Source organism: Physeter macrocephalus, chromosome 11 (genome assembly GCF_002837175.3).
Source record: "Physeter macrocephalus isolate SW-GA chromosome 11, ASM283717v5, whole genome shotgun sequence".
Classification (NCBI taxonomy): domain Eukaryota; kingdom Metazoa; phylum Chordata; class Mammalia; order Artiodactyla; family Physeteridae; genus Physeter; species Physeter macrocephalus.
The window spans coordinates 21,413,417-21,436,770 of NC_041224.1; the positions used below are offsets into that span (position 1 = coordinate 21,413,417).

Below are 23,354 nucleotides of genomic sequence, written 5' to 3' on the forward strand. Positions count from 1 at the left end.
CACCAGGAAACAAAGAGGCAAGAAAAAGTCTCTTGCCTCTTCGGCAGCTCCAGACTTCTCCCGGACTCCCTCCCAGCCAGCCGTGGCGCACTAGCCCCTTCAGGCTGTGTTCACGCCGCCAACCCCAGTCTTCTCCCTGCGATCCCACCAAAGCCCGAGCCTCAGCTCCCAGCCCCCCGCCCGCCCCGGCGGGTGAGCAGACAAGCCTCTCGGGCTGGTGAGTGCTAGTTGGCACCGATCCTCTGTGCGGGAATCTCTCCGCTTTGCCCTCCGCACCCCCGTCGCTGCGCTCTCCTATGTGGCTCCGAAGCTTCCCCCCTCCGCCACCCGCAGTCTCCGCCCACGAACGGGCTTCTAGTGTGTGGAAACATTTCCTCCTTCACAGCTCCCTCCCCGAGGTGCAGGTCCCGTCCCTATTCTTTTGTCTCTGTTTTTTGTTTTTTCTTTTCCCTACCCAGGTACTTATGGAGTTTCTTGCCTTTTGGGAGGTCTGAGGTCTTCTGCCAGCGTTCAGTAGGTGTTCTGTAGGAGCTGTTCCACATGTAGATGTATTTCTGATGTATTTGTGGGGAAGAAGGTGATCTCCATGTCTTACTCTTCTGCCATCTTGAAGCTCCCTCCAACAATATAGTTTTGTAAATACAATATTTCTATAATCAGAAATAGTACATATTTGAATGTTCATTTATTGCTCTTCCTTCTCATGCACATTTTTCTCAACAATTCATGCAACCCTACACAGTCTTGACAAAAAAGACATAACTAAAGTTTTGCACTTTCTATTATGTTAATATTTAAATGTTACGCACATGGAGAACTAACTAAATTCCTTATCTTAAGGTCTATGATCACTAGAAAGTCAGCAATCTGCATAGCAACTTATCAAACTATATTTTTGCTATTATAAATCAGGGATGGTTTTCATTTGCATGTCACAAAATTATCTATTCTGGAAAATATTGCTATTAAAATCATAGAAATCACTGAGTAAATATACAATGAATACCATTTGGAGATAAACATACTTTTTGTTTCATTTTTTAAAAAATTTCTTTTCCTTTCTCCAGATAATTCTAGTGGCTTTAGACTCTACAAATAATCAGTCTGGTGTTTTATGTCCCAGCAATTCTGAAGTTCACTTTTCTGTTCTGTCTACATGTCATAGAGTCACTAAAATCTTTCACTCAGAAATTCTAAATCTTTTTACAAATGGTGTATTAAGACACATATCCCTGCAAGGAAATGAAATAATTTGATCGTATAAGTAAGGTAACACATGCAAGAGTTAAATGACAAACAGTACTCCCAAAGCAAATTTTGAAAAGCCCTTGAATGAAGAGGCTTTTTCCTGAAAAGACCAGCCTCTTTCATCCAGAGTCTTTAATATTCTTGTCCTTCTTTGCAAATAACCACAAAGAAAGAACTTGAAACTTTGCACTGGAATATTCAACGTGTCCAAAACATCTCAATGCAACAAATGAAAAATTCAAATAAAAATTTAAAATAAGAGCTATCATATTCCATTACACATTAATAAGACCATTTTCTGTTCTTCTTTAAAAATTAATTAAAATCAACCAATCCGTGTTGAAATAAATAAATAAATATATCCTTGCTGTATCTTCCTTGTTTGAAAAAAAAAATATGCTTCAAACTAAAAACCAAGTTAAAAGAAATTTTAATTGGGACAAGACCAATAAAATGTTTTCATACATTCATTTTGAGGTCATTAATATTTTATCTCTCCCATCATTAAACTCAGATCAAGTCCAGTCAGATATGATATTAATTAAAATGCTCTACACTTCTATCAGTGTTGATTAGTTACTAATACAAAAGTGTTAGAATTTTTATGAAACAACTTAAAAATTTACTCCCAAAGAAGATGGAAACCACATATTTAATAGCAGATGCCAAATATGAGATTGTTCTCTCTTTATAATTCACCACTTAAATAGTAAGAACTGGAGAAGTGATATATTCTTCTCTATGGGTCTTTTTCTGTCTTCAGACATAAGGACTGAGGACTCATCACAGTGAAGCTGAAAACAGGTTATTGGCACATTAGTAACTTACCCAAAAGCTGTTCGGCAAATTGCCCACTGTATAAAGGAAAATGTGTGGGTTTTGCTACAAAACCTACAATCAATTAATCTAATATGTAGAAAAGTCCTCCTTTGGAGTCTGTATATAGTATGAATCAATCACTAACGTTTACCATTGCAAATAGTAAGTCTGATAAATCGACATCTCAAAATACAAAATTTATATCTAGAAAATATAAACTATCATTTTAGAGGCATTTGAATAAATAGATTGACGTTATCTCTGCTCTTTTAAAAGAAAATCAAGGAAGAAAATTTTAAAATTTATCTGTCATCATTCTATTTTGAAAGTATATTATCTATCCTTAACTCAAACAATATGCTATGTTGAAGAAACAATTAAATGCTACCCACGGGATAGAGATGACACTGTCTCTCTTCACATACATTATAGAATTTCCAAATGCTATCTAAATTTCTTCATAAACACGCCTTGTACCCATCAGAGAGAGAGGCGATGGGATTTAGCTGTTAAGAGCACAGACTACCGTCATGGATGAGTATAATAGTACATACCCCATAGAGAGTTTTTGCAAGGAATAAATGAGTAATGTAATAAAGTAAAGAACTTGTTTTACTTATTTATCGTTTGGCTGCCTCGTGTGGCATGCAGGATCTTAATTCCCCGACCAGGGATCGAACCTGTGCCCCCTGCATGGGGAGCGTGGAGTCTTAACCACTGAACCACCAGGTAAGTCCCCAAAGTAAAGAACTTAGAAAAGTGTCTGCCACATCACAAGTGCTACGTGGGCCCGGCGCCCTGGCCTGGGGCAGCGCGAGCGCCCGAACCTGCAGCTGCACACCACGATGCCCAGTGAACAGCAGACAGAGGAGGAAGAGGAAGAGATGCAAGAAGAGATGGTCCTGCTGGTGAAGGGTGAGGAGGATGAGGATGAAGAGAAGTATGAAGTGGTGAAACTCAAGATCCCCATGTACAACAAGGAGGTCCCGAGCGAGGTGCCAGCCCCGTCGGCGTTCCCGGCACGCCCACATGCGTGCCGGGACTGCGGCCGTGCCTTTGCGCACCACTCCACATTGCCCAAGCACGCCGGCATACACACGGGCGAGCGGCCCTTTGCGTGCACCGAGTGCGGCGGGCGCTTCTCGCAGGAGTCGGCGCTGACCAAACACAGCCGCACGCATACGGACAAGCGGCCTTACGAAAGACTGGAATGAGACAAGCGCTTCTCGGCCGCCTCGAACCTGCGGCAGCACCGCCGTCGCTACACGGGCGAGAAGCCGTAAGCATGAGCACAATGCAGCCGCCGCTTCGTGCCTAGCTCCAACTACGCACAGCACCTGCGCGTGCACACGGGCGAGAAGCCGTACTCATGCCCAGACTGCGGACGCACCTTCGGCGGCAGTTCGTGTCTGGCACGCCACCGACGCACGCACACGGGCGAGCGGCCGTACGCATGCGCCGACTATGGAAACCACATATTTAATAGCAGATGCCAAATATGAGATTGTTCTCTCTTTATAATTCACCACTTAAATAGTAAGAACTGGAGAAGTGATATATTCTTCTCTATGGGTCTTTTTCTGTCTTCAGACATAAGGACTGAGGACTCATCACAGTGAAGCTGAAAACAGGTTATTGGCACATTAGTAACTTACCCAAAAGCTGTTCGGCAAATTGCCCACTGTATAAAGGAAAATGTGTGGGTTTTGCTACAAAACCTACAATCAATTAATCTAATATGTAGAAAAGTCCTCCTTTGGAGTCTGTATATAGTATGAATCAATCACTAACGTTTACCATTGCAAATAGTAAGTCTGATAAATCGACATCTCAAAATACAAAATTTATATCTAGAAAATATAAACTATCATTTTAGAGGCATTTGAATAAATAGATTGACGTTATCTCTGCTCTTTTAAAAGAAAATCAAGGAAGAAAATTTTAAAATTTATCTGTCATCATTCTATTTTGAAAGTATATTATCTATCCTTAACTCAAACAATATGCTATGTTGAAGAAACAATTAAATGCTACCCACGGGATAGAGATGACACTGTCTCTCTTCACATACATTATAGAATTTCCAAATGCTATCTAAATTTCTTCATAAACACGCCTTGTACCCATCAGAGAGAGAGGCGATGGGATTTAGCTGTTAAGAGCACAGACTACCGTCATGGATGAGTATAATAGTACATACCCCATAGAGAGTTTTTGCAAGGAATAAATGAGTAATGTAATAAAGTAAAGAACTTGTTTTACTTATTTATCGTTTGGCTGCCTCGTGTGGCATGCAGGATCTTAATTCCCCGACCAGGGATCGAACCTGTGCCCCCTGCATGGGGAGCGTGGAGTCTTAACCACTGAACCACCAGGTAAGTCCCCAAAGTAAAGAACTTAGAAAAGTGTCTGCCACATCACAAGTGCTACGTGGGCCCGGCGCCCTGGCCTGGGGCAGCGCGAGCGCCCGAACCTGCAGCTGCACACCAGGATGCCCAGTGAACAGCAGACAGAGGAGGAAGAGGAAGAGATGCAAGAAGAGATGGTCCTGCTGGTGAAGGGTGAGGAGGATGAGGATGAAGAGAAGTATGAAGTGGTGAAACTCAAGATCCCCATGTACAACAAGGAGGTCCCGAGCGAGGTGCCAGCCCCGTCGGCGTTCCCGGCACGCCCACATGCGTGCCGGGACTGCGGCCGTGCCTTTGCGCACCACTCCACATTGCCCAAGCACGCCGGCATACACACGGGCGAGCGGCCCTTTGCGTGCACCGAGTGCGGCGGGCGCTTCTCGCAGGAGTCGGCGCTGACCAAACACAGCCGCACGCATACGGACAAGCGGCCTTACGAAAGACTGGAATGAGACAAGCGCTTCTCGGCCGCCTCGAACCTGCGGCAGCACCGCCGTCGCTACACGGGCGAGAAGCCGTAAGCATGAGCACAATGCAGCCGCCGCTTCGTGCCTAGCTCCAACTACGCACAGCACCTGCGCGTGCACACGGGCGAGAAGCCGTACTCATGCCCAGACTGCGGACGCACCTTCGGCGGCAGTTCGTGTCTGGCACGCCACCGACGCACGCACACGGGCGAGCGGCCGTACGCATGCGCCGACTGCGGCACGCGCTTTGCCCAGAGCTCGGCGCTGGCCACGTACCAGCGTGTGCACACGGGGAAGAAGGTGCGTTGCTTCGCTGTGTGCGCCCGGGGCTTCGGCCACCGCTCCAACCTGGCGGAGCATGTGCGCACGCACACAGGCGAGCAGCCCTACCCACGTGCCGAGTGCCGCCGGCGCTTCTGCCTCAGCTAGCACTTCGTCAGCCACCGTCGCGCGCACATGCGGCGCCGTCTCTATATCTGCGCGGGCTGCGGCCGGGACTTCAAGCTACCCGCCGGAGCCACTGCCACCGAGCGCTGCCCAGATTGTGAGTGCAGTTGAACCGCCATTCTTGTCTCCGCGGGGTGCGAACTGGGGAGGGGCACGCTGATATCCCGACCTGGGGCTGCGTTAACCTGGACAACTCCCCGCCCCGCCACCTGCGTCTCAGATAGGGTGGGACGGCGGCCCTGGCTGCCCTGGAACTGGGAGAGGGAAGGATCCCCTACCGGGGGCCCTGGAAACGTGCCCACCTCCCCCTCATTACATCCCCTCGGCCCGTGTTAGAGTGAATTATATATTATATTCTCACCCCACCTGTGCCTGTGAATGCGGTGGGTGGGGTGTGAATTAGGAGGAAAGTTGGGAGTCTCCCCAGGCTTAGGTGATTTAGGTGAATTGTCATGGAGTGAAGTGGGGCTATAAGCCCAGAAGTGTTCAGGAACTGGTTTTGTGTGTGTGTGTGTGTGTGTGGAGTCATTCCATGCTTGGCCCGTGGTTATGTCTTCATGACCTCAGACCTAGAAGGTGCATTAATTTAGCGCGTTCGTGATCAACAGGCAGTGCCTTTTGCAGAGCTTTGAGTGAGCCGGCATGAACCTCATGGAACTCAGTCTAGTAAAGAGAAGCAATAGTGTAAACTTTAGCATTAGGTTAAAGAACTTCAGTGCTACTTTATTATTAACTTATTTTCATCCTCAAAGCATCCCAAAGATAGGTAACTCTTTTACCTCCATTTTTGCAGGTGAGTAAATAGGTACTGACAGCCAGTGAATGGCACAGTGGGGACAAGTACACAGGCAAGTGCAGTCCCTTGTCATTGGAACTCTGATGGGGGAGTTGTTGGATAGGAGAGGTCTTCAGTGCAATCTTGGAGTTTAGAGAGGCTCTTCTCAGAGGTGGCATTTAAGCTGGTCTTAAGGTCAAGAGAGTTGGGGTTGGGGACGTATGGAGAGAACCCCTGAACCTGCATGCCAGATTTGTTAGAGCTTGCAGATGTCCTCTGGGGTGGAAGGCAGGGACAACAAGCAAGGACGTTGGCAGGAGACAGACCACTAAGGACCCTGGAAGCCAGGTTAAAGGTTCCAAGGCCACAAAGAAGCCTTGAGGGATTAGAGGGGAGGGAGGGATATGGCATATTATTGAGCTAGAATTAATAGGAGTTAAAGTGGACGTGGGGAAAGGAGAGATGGGGCTGATTTCATTTCTTAGCTTGGGTGACTGCAGGCAGTGTCATTGAGATCGGGACATGGGATGAGGAGCAGGACCAGAGTTTAAAAAAAAAAAAAAAGTGCTACCTGTTAGCTTTTTTTTTTCCTGATCATTTCTGTTCTTGTTGACACAACTAGTTCACCAAAACTTCCTGTATTACTGTGAATCCACGCTAATGTGACCTGCTACCCATACATAAATACTAAAATTCCTTATCTGGGATGCTCATTTGGGTCCTTTGTCATACATTGCCCTGAATATCAGTATTTCAGGGTATACTTCTGATATAAATGTGAGACAACATCATACCTCATTTTTAGCATTCCTCTCAAACAATTAGCCTGCTTCTCTGAGGATCAGGACTGTGTTTTACTCATCTTTTATCGGAGCCACAGCCAGGCACATAATAAGCACTCATGGAACTGATTTGAATATTTATGATCCCCATCTAAGCCAACATCATCATATTAGCATATTAGCATCTGGTAACTGACCAAAAAAAAAAAAAAGAGGGGGAAGCTCTGCTGGGAAACTCATGAAAAATTCACTATTTGATTACCCAAGTTTTGTCTTTGGAGCAAGAGGAATATATTAGAGCAAACATGGTGACTATGAGCCCTAGCAGCTGTCTTGGTGTCCCGTAGGGAATTCCCAGTGGCCTGGATTTCACCTAGAAATGTTACACTAATCCCTGTCAAAGGTGTGAGGCTGTGACTCCAGTGGCGACATTGTGACTGCTTTAACTTATTGCTGTCCAATGACTAGATTGTCTGATTTTTTTTTTTCTTTCCATTACTTGGATTGTATTTGAGCAAATGGATTAGAAGTTTGTGTATTGTGAAGCCAGCACCTTGGGGTTCCGTCAGTGCCTTGTCCCCATCCCCTGCAGAACACTGGGGAAAAGTTCCACCTCAACAAGTCCCGGCAAGCCACCTAAAGAATGTCTGCATTCCCTCTAATCTGAAGCCCCAGGGATGGAGACACAACACTTCCTCCTCCCAACAAGCCCCCCCCCCACAAGTGTCTTGTCTTCCCACATCATACCTTCAGCAGCTCTTTTCAGGACATAGCTGTTAACCTTATGGGGATTCCCTTGTGTGTTATGTGTTGTTTTTCCCTTGCTGCTTTTAATATTTTTTCTTTGTTTTTAATTTTTGATAGTTTGATTCATATGTGTCTTGACGTGTTTCTCATTGGATTTATCCTGTATGGGACTTGCTGTGCTTCCTGGACTTGATTAACTATTTCCTTTACCATATTAGGGAAGTTTTCAACTATAATCTCTTCAAATATTTTCTCAGTCCCTCTCTTCTTCTTCTGGGACCCCTATAAATCGAATGTTCATGTGTTTAATGTTGTCCCAGAGTTCTCTGAGACTCTCTTCAATTCTTTTCATTCTTTTTTCTTTATTCTGCTCTGCAGTAAATTTTTCCACTCCTTTATGTTCCAGGTCACTGATCCGTACTTCTGCCTCAGTTATTCTGCTACTGATCCCTTCTAGAGAATTTTTAATTTCATTTATTGTGTTGTTCATCACTGTTTATTTACTGTTTAGTTCTTCTAGGTCCTTGTTAAACGTTTCTTGTATTTTCTCCATTCTATTTCCACGATTTTGGATCACCTTTGCTATCATTATTCTGAATTCTTTTTCAGGTAGTCTGCCTATTTCCTCTTCATTTGTTAGGTCTGGTGGGTTTTTGCCTTGCTCCTTCATCTGCTGTGTTTTTCTCTGGCTTCTCATTTTGCTTAACTTACTATGTTTGGGGTCTCCTTTTCTCAGGCTGCATGTTCGTAGTTCCTGTTGTTTTTTGTGTCTGTCCCCAGTGGCTAAGGTTGGTTCAGTGGGTTGTGTAGGCATCCTGGTGGAGGGGACTAGTGCCTGTTTTCTGGTGGATGAGGCTGGATCTTGTCTTTCTGGTGGGCAGGTCCACGTCTGGTGGTGTGAGTTGGGGTATCTGTGGCTTTATTATGATTTTAGGCAGCCTCTCTGCTAATGGATGGGTTGTGTTCCTGTCTTGCTAGTTGTTTGGCATAGGGTGTCCAGCACTGTAGCTTGCTGGTCGTTGAGTGAAGCTGGGTCTTGGTGTTGAGATGAAGATCTCTGGGAGATTTTTGCCGTTTGATATTATGTGGAGCTGGGAGGTCTCTTGTGGACCAGTGTCCTGAACTTGTCTCTCTCACCTCAGAGGCACAGCTCTGATGCCTGGCTGGAGCACCAAGAGCCTGTCATCCACACGGCTCAGAATAAAAGGGGGAAAAAAAGAAAGAAAGAAAAAGAAGATAAAATAAATTAAAATAAAATAAAGTTATTAAAATAAAAAATAATTATTAAAAAAATTTTTAAGTAATAAAAAAACAAGAAAAAAGAAAGAAGAGAGCAACCAAACCAAAAAAATCCACCAATGATAACAAGTGCTAAAAACCGTAGGAAAAGAAAAAAAAAGGAGAGACAGAACCCTAGGACAAATGGTAAAAGCAAAACTATACAGACAAAATCACACACAGAAGCATACACGTACACACTCACAAAAGGAGAAAAAGGGAAAAATATGTATATATTGTTGCTCCCAAAGTCCACCTCCTCAATTTGGTATGATTCATTGTCTATTCAGGTATTCCACAGATGAAGCGTACATCAAGTTGATTTTGGGGATTTAATCCGCTGCTCCTGAGGCGCTGGTAGAAATTTCCCCCTTTCTTCTTTGTTCGCACAGCTCCTGGGGTTCAGCTTTGGATCTGGACCCGCCTCTGCGTGTAGGCCGCCTGAGGGCGTCTGTTCCCGCCCAGACAAGACGGGGTTAAAGTAGCATTTGATTCGGGGGCTCTGGCTCACTCAGGCCGGGGGGAGGGAGGGGTACGGATGCGGCCGAGCCTCTGGCTGCAGAGGCCAACATAACATTGCACCAGCCTGAGGCGCGCCGTGCATTCTCTCGAGGAAGTTGTCCCTGGATCCCGGGACCCTGGCAGTGGCGGGCTGCACAGGCTCCCGGGAGGGGAGGTGTGGAGAGTGACCTGTGCTCGCACACAGGCTTCTTGGAGGCGGCAGCAGCGGCCTTACTGTCTCATGCCCATCTCTGGGGTCCGCGCTGATAGCCGCGGCTCGCTCCCGTCTCTGGAGCTCCTTTAAGCAGCGCTCTTAATTCCCTGTCCTCGCGCACCAGGAAACAAAGAGGCAAGAAAAAGTCTCTTGCCTCTTCGGCAGCTCCAGACTTCTCCCGGACTCCCTCCCAGCCAGCCGTGGCGCACTAGCCCCTTCAGGCTGTGTTCACGCCGCCAACCCCAGTCTTCTCCCTGCGATCCCACCAAAGCCCGAGCCTCAGCTCCCAGCCCCCCGCCCGCCCCGGCGGGTGAGCAGACAAGCCTCTCGGGCTGGTGAGTGCTAGTTGGCACCGATCCTCTGTGCGGGAATCTCTCCGCTTTGCCCTCCGCACCCCCGTCGCTGCGCTCTCCTATGTGGCTCCGAAGCTTCCCCCCTCCGCCACCCGCAGTCTCCGCCCACGAACGGGCTTCTAGTGTGTGGAAACATTTCCTCCTTCACAGCTCCCTCCCCGAGGTGCAGGTCCCGTCCCTATTCTTTTGTCTCTGTTTTTTCTTTTTTCTTTTCCCTACCCAGGTACTTATGGAGTTTCTTGCCTTTTGGGAGGTCTGAGGTCTTCTGCCAGCGTTCAGTAGGTGTTCTGTAGGAGCTGTTCCACATGTAGATGTATTTCTGATGTATTTGTGGGGAAGAAGGTGATCTCCATGTCTTACTCTTCTGCCATCTTGAAGCTCCCTCCAACAATATAGTTTTGTAAATACAATATTTCTATAATCAGAAATAGTACATATTTGAATGTTCATTTATTGCTCTTCCTTCTCATGCACATTTTTCTCAACAATTCATGCAACCCTACACAGTCTTGACAAAAAAGACATAACTAAAGTTTTGCACTTTCTATTATGTTAATATTTAAATGTTACGCACATGGAGAACTAACTAAATTCCTTATCTTAAGGTCTATGATCACTAGAAAGTCAGCAATCTGCATAGCAACTTATCAAACTATATTTTTGCTATTATAAATCAGGGATGGTTTTCATTTGCATGTCACAAAATTATCTATTCTGGAAAATATTGCTATTAAAATCATAGAAATCACTGAGTAAATATACAATGAATACCATTTGGAGATAAACATACTTTTTGTTTCATTTTTTAAAAAATTTCTTTTCCTTTCTCCAGATAATTCTAGTGGCTTTAGACTCTACAAATAATCAGTCTGGTGTTTTATGTCCCAGCAATTCTGAAGTTCACTTTTCTGTTCTGTCTACATGTCATAGAGTCACTAAAATCTTTCACTCAGAAATTCTAAATCTTTTTACAAATGGTGTATTAAGACACATATCCCTGCAAGGAAATGAAATAATTTGATCGTATAAGTAAGGTAACACATGCAAGAGTTAAATGACAAACAGTACTCCCAAAGCAAATTTTGAAAAGCCCTTGAATGAAGAGGCTTTTTCCTGAAAAGACCAGCCTCTTTCATCCAGAGTCTTTAATATTCTTGTCCTTCTTTGCAAATAACCACAAAGAAAGAACTTGAAACTTTGCACTGGAATATTCAACGTGTCCAAAACATCTCAATGCAACAAATGAAAAATTCAAATAAAAATTTAAAATAAGAGCTATCATATTCCATTACACATTAATAAGACCATTTTCTGTTCTTCTTTAAAAATTAATTAAAATCAACCAATCCGTGTTGAAATAAATAAATAAATATATCCTTGCTGTATCTTCCTTGTTTGAAAAAAAAAATATGCTTCAAACTAAAAACCAAGTTAAAAGAAATTTTAATTGGGACAAGACCAATAAAATGTTTTCATACATTCATTTTGAGGTCATTAATATTTTATCTCTCCCATCATTAAACTCAGATCAAGTCCAGTCAGATATGATATTAATTAAAATGCTCTACACTTCTATCAGTGTTGATTAGTTACTAATACAAAAGTGTTAGAATTTTTATGAAACAACTTAAAAATTTACTCCCAAAGAAGATGGAAACCACATATTTAATAGCAGATGCCAAATATGAGATTGTTCTCTCTTTATAATTCACCACTTAAATAGTAAGAACTGGAGAAGTGATATATTCTTCTCTATGGGTCTTTTTCTGTCTTCAGACATAAGGACTGAGGACTCATCACAGTGAAGCTGAAAACAGGTTATTGGCACATTAGTAACTTACCCAAAAGCTGTTCGGCAAATTGCCCACTGTATAAAGGAAAATGTGTGGGTTTTGCTACAAAACCTACAATCAATTAATCTAATATGTAGAAAAGTCCTCCTTTGGAGTCTGTATATAGTATGAATCAATCACTAACGTTTACCATTGCAAATAGTAAGTCTGATAAATCGACATCTCAAAATACAAAATTTATATCTAGAAAATATAAACTATCATTTTAGAGGCATTTGAATAAATAGATTGACGTTATCTCTGCTCTTTTAAAAGAAAATCAAGGAAGAAAATTTTAAAATTTATCTGTCATCATTCTATTTTGAAAGTATATTATCTATCCTTAACTCAAACAATATGCTATGTTGAAGAAACAATTAAATGCTACCCACGGGATAGAGATGACACTGTCTCTCTTCACATACATTATAGAATTTCCAAATGCTATCTAAATTTCTTCATAAACACGCCTTGTACCCATCAGAGAGAGAGGCGATGGGATTTAGCTGTTAAGAGCACAGACTACCGTCATGGATGAGTATAATAGTACATACCCCATAGAGAGTTTTTGCAAGGAATAAATGAGTAATGTAATAAAGTAAAGAACTTGTTTTACTTATTTATCGTTTGGCTGCCTCGTGTGGCATGCAGGATCTTAATTCCCCGACCAGGGATCGAACCTGTGCCCCCTGCATGGGGAGCGTGGAGTCTTAACCACTGAACCACCAGGTAAGTCCCCAAAGTAAAGAACTTAGAAAAGTGTCTGCCACATCACAAGTGCTACGTGGGCCCGGCGCCCTGGCCTGGGGCAGCGCGAGCGCCCGAACCTGCAGCTGCACACCAGGATGCCCAGTGAACAGCAGACAGAGGAGGAAGAGGAAGAGATGCAAGAAGAGATGGTCCTGCTGGTGAAGGGTGAGGAGGATGAGGATGAAGAGAAGTATGAAGTGGTGAAACTCAAGATCCCCATGTACAACAAGGAGGTCCCGAGCGAGGTGCCAGCCCCGTCGGCGTTCCCGGCACGCCCACATGCGTGCCGGGACTGCGGCCGTGCCTTTGCGCACCACTCCACATTGCCCAAGCACGCCGGCATACACACGGGCGAGCGGCCCTTTGCGTGCACCGAGTGCGGCGGGCGCTTCTCGCAGGAGTCGGCGCTGACCAAACACAGCCGCACGCATACGGACAAGCGGCCTTACGAAAGACTGGAATGAGACAAGCGCTTCTCGGCCGCCTCGAACCTGCGGCAGCACCGCCGTCGCTACACGGGCGAGAAGCCGTAAGCATGAGCACAATGCAGCCGCCGCTTCGTGCCTAGCTCCAACTACGCACAGCACCTGCGCGTGCACACGGGCGAGAAGCCGTACTCATGCCCAGACTGCGGACGCACCTTCGGCGGCAGTTCGTGTCTGGCACGCCACCGACGCACGCACACGGGCGAGCGGCCGTACGCATGCGCCGACTGCGGCACGCGCTTCGCCCAGAGCTCGGCGCTGGCCAAGTACCAGCGTGTGCACACGGGGAAGAAGCTGCGTTGCTTCGCTGTGTGCGCCCGGGGCTTCGGCCACCGCTCCAACCTGGCGGAGCATGTGCGCACGCACACAGGCGAGCAGCCCTACCCACGTGCCGAGTGCCGCCGGCGCTTCTGCCTCAGCTAGCACTTCGTCAGCCACCGTCGCGCGCACATGCGGCGCCGTCTCTATATCTGCGCGGGCTGCGGCCGGGACTTCAAGCTACCCGCCGGAGCCACTGCCACCGAGCGCTGCCCAGATTGTGAGTGCAGTTGAACCGCCATTCTTGTCTCCGCGGGGTGCGAACTGGGGAGGGGCACGCTGATATCCCGACCTGGGGCTGCGTTAACCTGGACAACTCCCCGCCCCGCCACCTGCGTCTCAGATAGGGTGGGACGGCGGCCCTGGCTGCCCTGGAACTGGGAGAGGGAAGGATCCCCTACCGGGGGCCCTGGAAACGTGCCCACCTCCCCCTCATTACATCCCCTCGGCCCGTGTTAGAGTGAATTATATATTATATCCTCACCCCACCTGTGCCTGTGAATGCGGTGGGTGGGGTGTGAATTAGGAGGAAAGTTGGGAGTCTCCCCAGGCTTAGGTGATTTAGGTGAATTGTCATGGAGTGAAGTGGGGCTATAAGCCCAGAAGTGTTCAGGAACTGGTTTTGTGTGTGTGTGTGTGTGTGTGTGTGGAGTCATTCCATGCTTGGCCCGTGGTTATGTCTTCATGACCTCAGACCTAGAAGGTGCATTAATTTAGCGCGTTCGTGATCAACAGGCAGTGCCTTTTGCAGAGCTTTGAGTGAGCCGGCATGAACCTCATGGAACTCAGTCTAGTAAAGAGAAGCAATAGTGTAAACTTTAGCATTAGGTTAAAGAACTTCAGTGCTACTTTATTATTAACTTATTTTCATCCTCAAAGCATCCCAAAGATAGGTAACTCTTTTACCTCCATTTCTGCAGGTGAGTAAATAGGTACTGACAGCCAGTGAATGGCACAGTGGGGACAAGTACACAGGCAAGTGCAGTCCCTTGTCATTGGAACTCTGATGGGGGAGTTGCTGGATAGGAGAGGTCTTCAGTGCAATCTTGGAGTTTAGAGAGGCTCTTCTCAGAGGTGGCATTTAAGCTGGTCTTAAGGTCAAGAGAGTTGGGGTTGAGGACGTATGGAGAGAACCCCTGAACCTGCATGCCAGATTTGTTAGAGCTTGCAGATGTCCTCTGCGGTGGAAGGCAGGGACAACAAGCAAGGACGTTGGCAGGAGACAGACCACTAAGGACCCTGGAAGCCAGGTTAAAGGTTCCAAGGCCACAAAGAAGCCTTGAGGGATTAGAGGGGAGGGAGGGATATGGCATATTATTGAGCTAGAATTAATAGGAGTTAAAGTGGACGTGGGGAAAGGAGAGATGGGGCTGATTTCATTTCTTAGCTTGGGTGACTGCAGGCAGTGTCATTGAGATCGGGACATGGGATGAGGAGCAGGACCAGAGTTTAAAAAAAAAAAAAAAGTGCTACCTGTTAGCTTTTTTTTTTCCTGATCATTTCTGTTCTTGTTGACACAAGTAGTTCACCAAAACTTCCTGTATTACTGTGAATCCACGCTAATGTGACCTGCTACCCATACATAAATACTAAAATTCCTTATCTGGGATGCTCATTTGGGTCCTTTGTCATACATTGCCCTGAATATCAGTATTTCAGGGTATACTTCTGATATAAATGTGAGACAACATCATACCTCATTTTTAGCATTCCTCTCAAACAATTAGCCTGCTTCTCTGAGGATCAGGACTGTGTTTTACTCATCTTTTATCGGAGCCACAGCCAGGCACATAATAAGCACTCATGGAACTGATTTGAATATTTATGATCCCCATCTAAGCCAACATCATCATATTAGCATATTAGCATCTGGTAACTGACCAAAAAAAAAAAAAAGAGGGGGAAGCTCTGCTGGGAAACTCATGAAAAATTCACTATTTGATTACCCAAGTTTTGTCTTTGGAGCAAGAGGAATATATTAGAGCAAACATGGTGACTATGAGCCCTAGCAGCTGTCTTGGTGTCCCGTAGGGAATTCCCAGTGGCCTGGATTTCACCTAGAAATGTTACACTAATCCCTGTCAAAGGTGTGAGGCTGTGACTCCAGTGGCGACATTGTGACTGCTTTAACTTATTGCTGTCCAATGACTAGATTGTCTGATTTTTTTTTTTCTTTCCATTACTTGGATTGTATTTGAGCAAATGGATTAGAAGTTTGTGTATTGTGAAGCCAGCACCTTGGGGTTCCGTCAGTGCCTTGTCCCCATCCCCTGCAGAACACTGGGGAAAAGTTCCACCTCAACAAGTCCCGGCAAGCCACCTAAAGAATGTCTGCATTCTCTCTAATCTGAAGCCTCAGGGATGGAGACACAACACTTCCTCCTCCCAACAAGCCCCCCCCCCACAAGTGTCTTGTCTTCCCACATCATACCTTCAGCAGCTCTTTTCAGGACATCCCTAATTTGCTAGAGTATCAGATTGCACCATAAAGGTAAATGACAGATAAAGCCAAAATTATTTTTATACTTGAGGACTCTTATGGTGGAGGCTTTGTGTAAAGAATTAATAGATATGGAATGTTTTTAAAACCATTATCCTAAAATACATGTTCTAAGCCATAATTGCTATCCCTCTGTCCAGACAACCAATGTAGCCACATCCCTTCCTAGAAGGCTTTGGAGCCACCACTTTAATTATATGTATTTCAATAATATATATTAAGACTATACCACTCTATTATTTTTAGTGTTTATTTTCTCTTCTTTACTACTGTTTACTGTTTTATTTTCCTATTGGCCATTTATACTCCTTTATGTCCTCTACTCTCCTAAAAGTGTTGAACTATAACTTATTTCTGGAACAATCTCTTTTTCTATCCCTGTGAAGACCCAGATGGAAGTTGAAAGAGGGGACTGTCCACCAACTGGCCATTATGGGAGGATAAGGAGGACATGCAGCCTCACAGGAGGTCTGCAGGGAGTAATCGCAGAGCTGCAAATGTGGGGAGAAGGCTTAGCTAGCCCCACCAGCGGTAAAGATTTTATCTCAGTGAGTTGTTGAAAGAGACATGCAGATCATCAAGTGAGGCAGAGGCCAAGAAAGTCATAGTAAAAAGTCTCATCACTCTAGGAGATGCATATAAGGTGATCAAGGGCAGGATAATGGCCACTTTCTGAAAGTGGAGCTGGACAGGAACCACCCAACCCTGCCATCTGCTAAGACATCATACTCAATTCTCAGCAGCCTGGCCACCCGCAGCAGAGACTCATTGTAAACAGCCAGAGAATCATCCATCCTCCAGCAACAGTAGTGAACTGCCTGGTGCCATGGCCCTGTGCTTTCGCGTGAGATGTCCCTTGTGCCTGGAATTTCAAACTTTACTCCTTAAATTGGAGAAATTGCATTTATCTTTTAATCTCAAGTGTAACCTTCTCCCTCCACCTCACGGATAAGGTATCCTTCCTCTGTGCTCTGACAAGAATCATATTGGAGTTGAATTACCTATTTGTTTATCAGCTCAGTAGACTGAGATTCCCTTGAGGACATAAATTTTTTTTCATCTCTGTATCCCCAAAAATGCCTTACACATTGTGCTCAGTACATACATGTTGATGAGTAAGTGAGTAAGTCAACAAATAAAAGAAGGAAAGGATGAATGGATCCTTGAGCATTTGTGGTTTTGACAGAGAGACAACCGACTGTGGGGACCCTTCTGGGACTGAGGGTTTTGGCAGGTGGGATGAAGCGATGATATGGAATCCTGCCATCTCACTGAGCCTGAGCAAGGGACAGAGCTGCCTGCAGGACACCAGGCACCTCAGAAACACAGGGACGGCACCTGGACACATGCACCACCTCTGATAACAGTGACTTCTCAGGGAACCAGAATCTCTTTCCTCTTCTTCCTACCTCCAACCAGAGTTAAGAAATAAGAAACCACATACTGCTGACATTTCTCCTTTAGAATCTTTTACACTAGAATGGACTTTCCTGCTTGGGAAGTAAGCCCTTTGAGAAATAACAGCAACTGTATTCTGTGTAGCAGAAAGCACTTTATCACCATGGAGATAACAGCAATGCCACCTCTGAGGCTAGTGATAAGAAGTTAGTTTAAACTTATCCAGAGAACTGAGATTAAAGACAAGAATAATTACAATCTTTGGGGGCAAATCTGTTCCACAATTTTGAATAAGGGAAATAAAAGATCTCAGGTAAAGCCTCTTCAGTCAATGATTTCAGTGGTGTTTTATCCTTATTAATGAGTTTATTCTTACACAGTATGTTGGGCTGTATTAAAATGATTGTGGGGAATTCCCTGGTGGCCCAGTGGTTAGGACTCTGCACTTGAGCTGCAGGGGTCCCGGGCTCAGTCCCTGGTCAGGGTACTGTACTAAGATCCTGCAAGCCACGTGGTGCAGCCTAAATAAATAAATAAAATTAAATGATTGCATTTTATAATGAAGAGAAGGGAATATTGCTACCACAAAGCAAGGACCTGACTCTTTTTCACTTACTAGTTTGTTCAAACAATGTTTCCTAGAAATCATGCTTAGAAATGTCTCATCTAACTCCCCCACCTCAGGAAGTACCACTCACTTTTGTGCTTTCAAACATCAGTTTGTCAGACCGTATCAGAGAAATTAATAAGCCTAGTAACACTCTCATGCCTAAATAATAGAAATGAATGAATGGTATTATTAGACCATATGATCTGCATATACATCTTCATTTTTTAGGGTATAAAGCAAGTTTTTAAAAGTTTAATACCATAACTTAGAACATAAAGAACCAAGATCAAAGTCTAAATACAATCCACATTCTTCATTCCCCAACCGGAAACACTCTCTAAAGTGATATACACATATGTATACTTTTTGATTATAACAAAAATAAGCCTGATGCTGTTACTCTGTCTTACAGGTTTAGAAAGCTTAAGCTCAGAATCATGAAGCAGGATGTCCAAAGTCATATAGTTCACCTGCAGTAGAATTTAAATTTGAACTTCATCCCTTGAATTAGTGAAATGTAAATAAATAGGGAGTTCTGGTAGATGGATAAATTAACTTTCATTGCACTATGGGCATTATTCAAATTCTGTAGGGTTTTTTCCTTCAAAATAAATAAGAACATGAAACATCATAAATGTTAAAAATTACGTAAAGAAAGTTCTCCAAATAATGTGAAAAAGCAAATAGGTTCAAAGAAAGACTCTGCAACAACAATAAAAATTAGGATATCCCTTTGGGCAGTATTTTTCAAACTGTGCTCTTCAGAACACTACTTTCACAGGATATTAAGAAATACTATATGGGGGGGATTAAGGATTCACCAAAAATTAGTTTATCTCTAATAACAATGAACAACCTCAAAAGGAAATTAAGAAAACAATTCATATTTAAAATAACATTGGGAGTTCCCTGGTGGTCCAGTGGTTAGGACTCTGAGCTTCCACTTCCAGGGCCCGGGTTTGATCCCTGGTCAGGGAACTAAGATCCTGAAAGGATCAAAATAAATAAATAAATAATACCAAAAATAAATAAATAAATAAATAAATAGCATCAAATTATATGAACTAACCATACTGAAGTAATCATTTCACAGTATATACATGTATCAGATCATCATAGTGTACATCTTAAACCTACACAGTGTTAGATATAATATACAGATATATATATAAAATTTACACAATGTTGTGCACATATAAACAACAATTTTGAGAAAGAAGAACAAAATTGGAGTTCTCACACTTCCTGATTTCAAAACTTACTGTAAAGCGACAGTAATCAAAACAGTGTGGTACTGGCATAAAGACAGACATATACTCCAATGGCACAGAACGGAGAGCCCAGAAATAAATGTGGTCAAATGTCGTCAGCAAGACTTCCAAGACCATTCAATGGAGAAAGGACAGTCTTTCCTGCAAATGGTGCTGAGAAAACTGGATATCCACAAAAGAATAAGATTGGTTCCTTACCTTATACCATATTCAAAAATGAACTCAAAATGAACCAGAAAGTGGCTCCTCCCACACTGTTTTGTATCTCAGTAAATGGCAATCCCCTCTGACCAGGTCCTCAAGCAAGAAGTCTCAGTCATGGTTGTCTTCTCACTTAACATCACTCAGTCCATCAGAAGACCTATCAGCTTCTGAATAGATCCTGAATCTGACCACCTCTACTGTCTCCAAGCTAAAGTTGCCTCTCTTTTGTACAGAGATTGCTAACTGGTTTTCCTTTTTTTCTTTTCATTTTATATTATCTCTTTCTTTATACAGTCAATTTTCCTCACTGCAGAGTCATTCTGTTAAAGGAAACCTGACCACGTTTCTCCTCCAGTGGAAACCCTGTCTTGGATTCTAATCTCACACTAAGTAAATGCCAAAGTCATGACAGTGGTCTAAAAGTCCTACACCACCTACACCCCCACCACCCTCCTTAACTCATCTAACACCACTCCTGACCCCATTCACTCTGCCCTAACACATCTGCTTCATTGCTTCCCTGGACAATACCCAGAATGTCTCCACATCTACACCTTGGCATTTGCTATTATTTCACCTGGAAGTTCTTCTTCCACAGACCTGCAGGCTGTTCCCTCCTCCCCTTCAGGTCTTAATTCTAATATCTCAGACTTGGAAGATTGTCTGTGACCACCTTATATAAAACAGGTCTACCTACAGTGTTCTTTTAGTTTTTATTTGTTTGTCTTTTACTGTGCATACCAACATTTGAAATTTTATATGTATTTACTCGTTTGGGGTCTAGCTTAAAATTAGTTATGTATTTTGACTGTGGCATTCACTGCTAGAGAATAATATATTTTTAGCAAATATTAAAAATTATATTTTTCCATCCTCAGGATTTATTTGAAATGGCATATTCAATTTAATTTCTGTCATACCATACCATACATCACAAAAATCCTATGAAATCTTGAATTTCTAGCAGTATAATGTATGCCTCTGATTGACATTTTATTTTGGCTGCAGGTGCTTTTGATAAGCACTAAATATCCAATAAAATTATTGACTCCAAAGTCAAATTTGGACAATCTGGCCACAGAGGAAACATTTTCAATATATCCTTGCTTTAAAGCAGTTTACCCCCAGCATCCTCCCATAAAATAACACAGTAATGATTCTACAAAAGAAGATTCCAGAAAATAATTAGATGGAGTTGAAAATAAATCCTGCTCTTGTGAAAAAGTGACCAAAGGGTGCTGATCTTGTTCAATCGCTGATCTATCACTGTTAGAGTAGGAGAGATCTTCAGTGGTGTAGCAGAGGAAATTTCACAAAAATCATGTTTCTCGATAGCAGTGGATCAGTTTTCCAGTAGAACTCCAAGCAGGAAGAGAGTCTTCTAGCAAAGCCCATTTAGAATGAATCTTCCATTTCCCTGTATGAGCTCAGCAAAGGAACAAAGAGGTAAAGAGTCATAGAGTTGATTAATCGTAGAGCCACAACCAGCATTTTATAGATTTTAAATAAGAAAATCAAATACTTCCATACCAATACACTGAAAACCATCTACTATTTCTTCTGTTTGTTCATTGAAAAAAAAATTTATTGAGCACCTGCTTCAGGTCAGGTACTCTTCTAGCACTGAGACTATAAATGCAAAATAAGGGAGGGGGGAGCGGTAAACCCTGCTTTTAGAGAGCCTACATTCTACTGGCGAAAGGCAATGATCAATCAACTGAATCAATAGGTAATTAATGTTGATAGGTACTCTAAGGAAAATAAAGGCAGGTAAGAGGGCAGATAGTAGTTAAAATGCTGGCAGGGCTCGTATGTTTGTTAAAGGTTCAGGGAAGGACTCTTGGATCAGGTGTCATTATATAGAAAACCTGAATGAAGTGAGAGTGAGCTATGAGGCGAGCACATAAATGCTTCTGGCAGAAGCATCCCTGTGTGCCAAGGCCGAGGGGACTTAGCATGATTGAGATGCCACAGGGCCACAAGAGTGGCTGAAGGCGAGTGAGTGAGGCCAAGATTGGCCAGAGATGCAGATAGAGAAGCAGGTGAAGACCATTTCATAGAGAGTGTTACTTGCCATGGTAAGCACTTGGTATTTCATTTGTAAGCTGTTACTGTGGGGTGGATGAGCACAGAGCAAGAGGGAAGCTGAGAGACACATTACAAACCTGATGCAAAAGTCCAGGTGAGAGATGATAGAGGCTTGGACTAAAAATATTTAATTGATAGCTCAAAATTAGAATATATTTTGAAAGTAGAGCTGATAAGATTTTATGGTAATTTGAAATATGGGGCTTAATGGAAAAACATAATATTTGAGAGTCAAATCTCTGGGTCAAGATGAGATGAGTCAGTTGAGTGAATATAGACAGAGAAGAGGAAAGATCCAACAACGATACCCTGAGAGACTTCAGTATTTGAGGTCTTAAAGCTGAGTAGGATCCAACAAAGACAACAGAGAAGCAGTAGTCCAGTAAGGTAGGTACAAATAAGAAGGGAATGATATTCTGGTGACCAAGGGCAGACACAGTTTCAAAGAGGAAGGGGCAACTGATGATGTCAAATGCTGCTGCTCCATCAGTAAGGTGAGGACTGGGAGTTGACCACTGGATTTAGGAACATGGAGGACATGGATAAGAAACAGCTGTAGGATGATGTAGAAAGAAGGCCCTGCTGGAGGGGGTTTTGTGGAGAATGAGAAAACAGAAAGTGCTCATTACCATTTTAAAGAAGTTTGCTAGTGAAGGACGTAGAGAAATTGGACAAGACCTGGTGGGAAATGTGGAGTCGAGAAGGTTTTTGGATAGAAAATATTTCAAGCAGCTTTTATATTTTCAAAGATGTGAAAAGATTCATTCTTATATTATCCCTTGGCAAATATCAGAGTTTTGTAGCTTCATTATAAAGGCAAAGGGGGAAAAAAGCCAAATAGGTATTTTTCTCAAGCCTATCATTTCCATGGCAATCTTTAAAGCATATTTTTTAAGGAATCTTTAGGGTACACTCCCCTTATAAAAATGCTAGCCATTTGAAGAAAATATATTTTTTAATTCTTGATATACATCAGTTAAGCACAAAATTTAACATTTGGCTTCCCACGAAAAATAATAAAATTATTCTGAAATGGAAAAGAAAGAAAATGATTGCTGCCAATTTGTTTCTTATTTTCAGGAGAGAGAAAGTCTCCTGCCAGTAACTTCATTAAGAATATTTAACAACATAATGAATATTGCTAAATATTTAGTCCGTGTGGCTTTGTTTTTTATAACAATCTTCTAAAAACAAAACCTTAGGACATATTTTGTAATTTTTTTGTGGGAATTTCTACAGAAAATTAATGTCATCTAAAGCATCAATCGAACTTTCTGGTGGTATTACATTAGAAAATCCAGAAAATTCATGATACACTTATCTCTTGGACCAGATCTTTGGAGACTTTTTCAGACCCACACGTGTCCCTCCAAATGGCCTTGAACAAGCCTATCTACAACTGCAGGAGACCAAGGACTTGGTATCTCTGCATACCCTCAACCCACCTGTGGAAGTACCAGTTGAGAAGAACCTTAGGTGATGACTCTCAGATATGAAGTGTCTTCATCTGTCTTTTGAGAGAAAAGAATAGTATAATCCAGACCAGACTCTCTGACAAGCACCTAAGACACAAAATAAAGATCTCATTTGCTTTAAGTACCTTAGTATGCCAGGGACTAAGTTGGATTGTTTCCATAAAAGTTTACAAACCACAATGACTGAAAATAATCTCAGTGTAGGCACTCTAAAATGTCACATTTGTGAGGAGTGTCAGAGTCCGGTACATCCACTTTTGGGGAGATGACTATGGTTTAATGGCTTATAAATTCCACTGGGGAAAGTACAAGAATTCCCACTGTATTCCAACTGTTTTATTCAGGTACTGCTATATACCACCATATTTCCCATGCTTAGAATGA

At 43.3% G+C, this 23,354-nt stretch overlaps 3 pseudogenes; all 3 read left to right on the forward strand.

Annotated features, from left to right (window-relative positions):
- Positions 1 to 2,912: 2,912 nt before the first annotated feature.
- LOC112066469 (zinc finger protein 771-like) lies at positions 2,913 to 3,569 on the forward strand (annotated as a pseudogene).
- A 989-nt stretch (positions 3,570 to 4,558) lies between these two features.
- LOC112066470 (zinc finger protein 771-like) lies at positions 4,559 to 5,500 on the forward strand (annotated as a pseudogene).
- A 7,216-nt stretch (positions 5,501 to 12,716) lies between these two features.
- Positions 12,717 to 13,658, forward strand: LOC102984969 (zinc finger protein 771-like; annotated as a pseudogene).
- Positions 13,659 to 23,354: the final 9,696 nt, after the last annotated feature.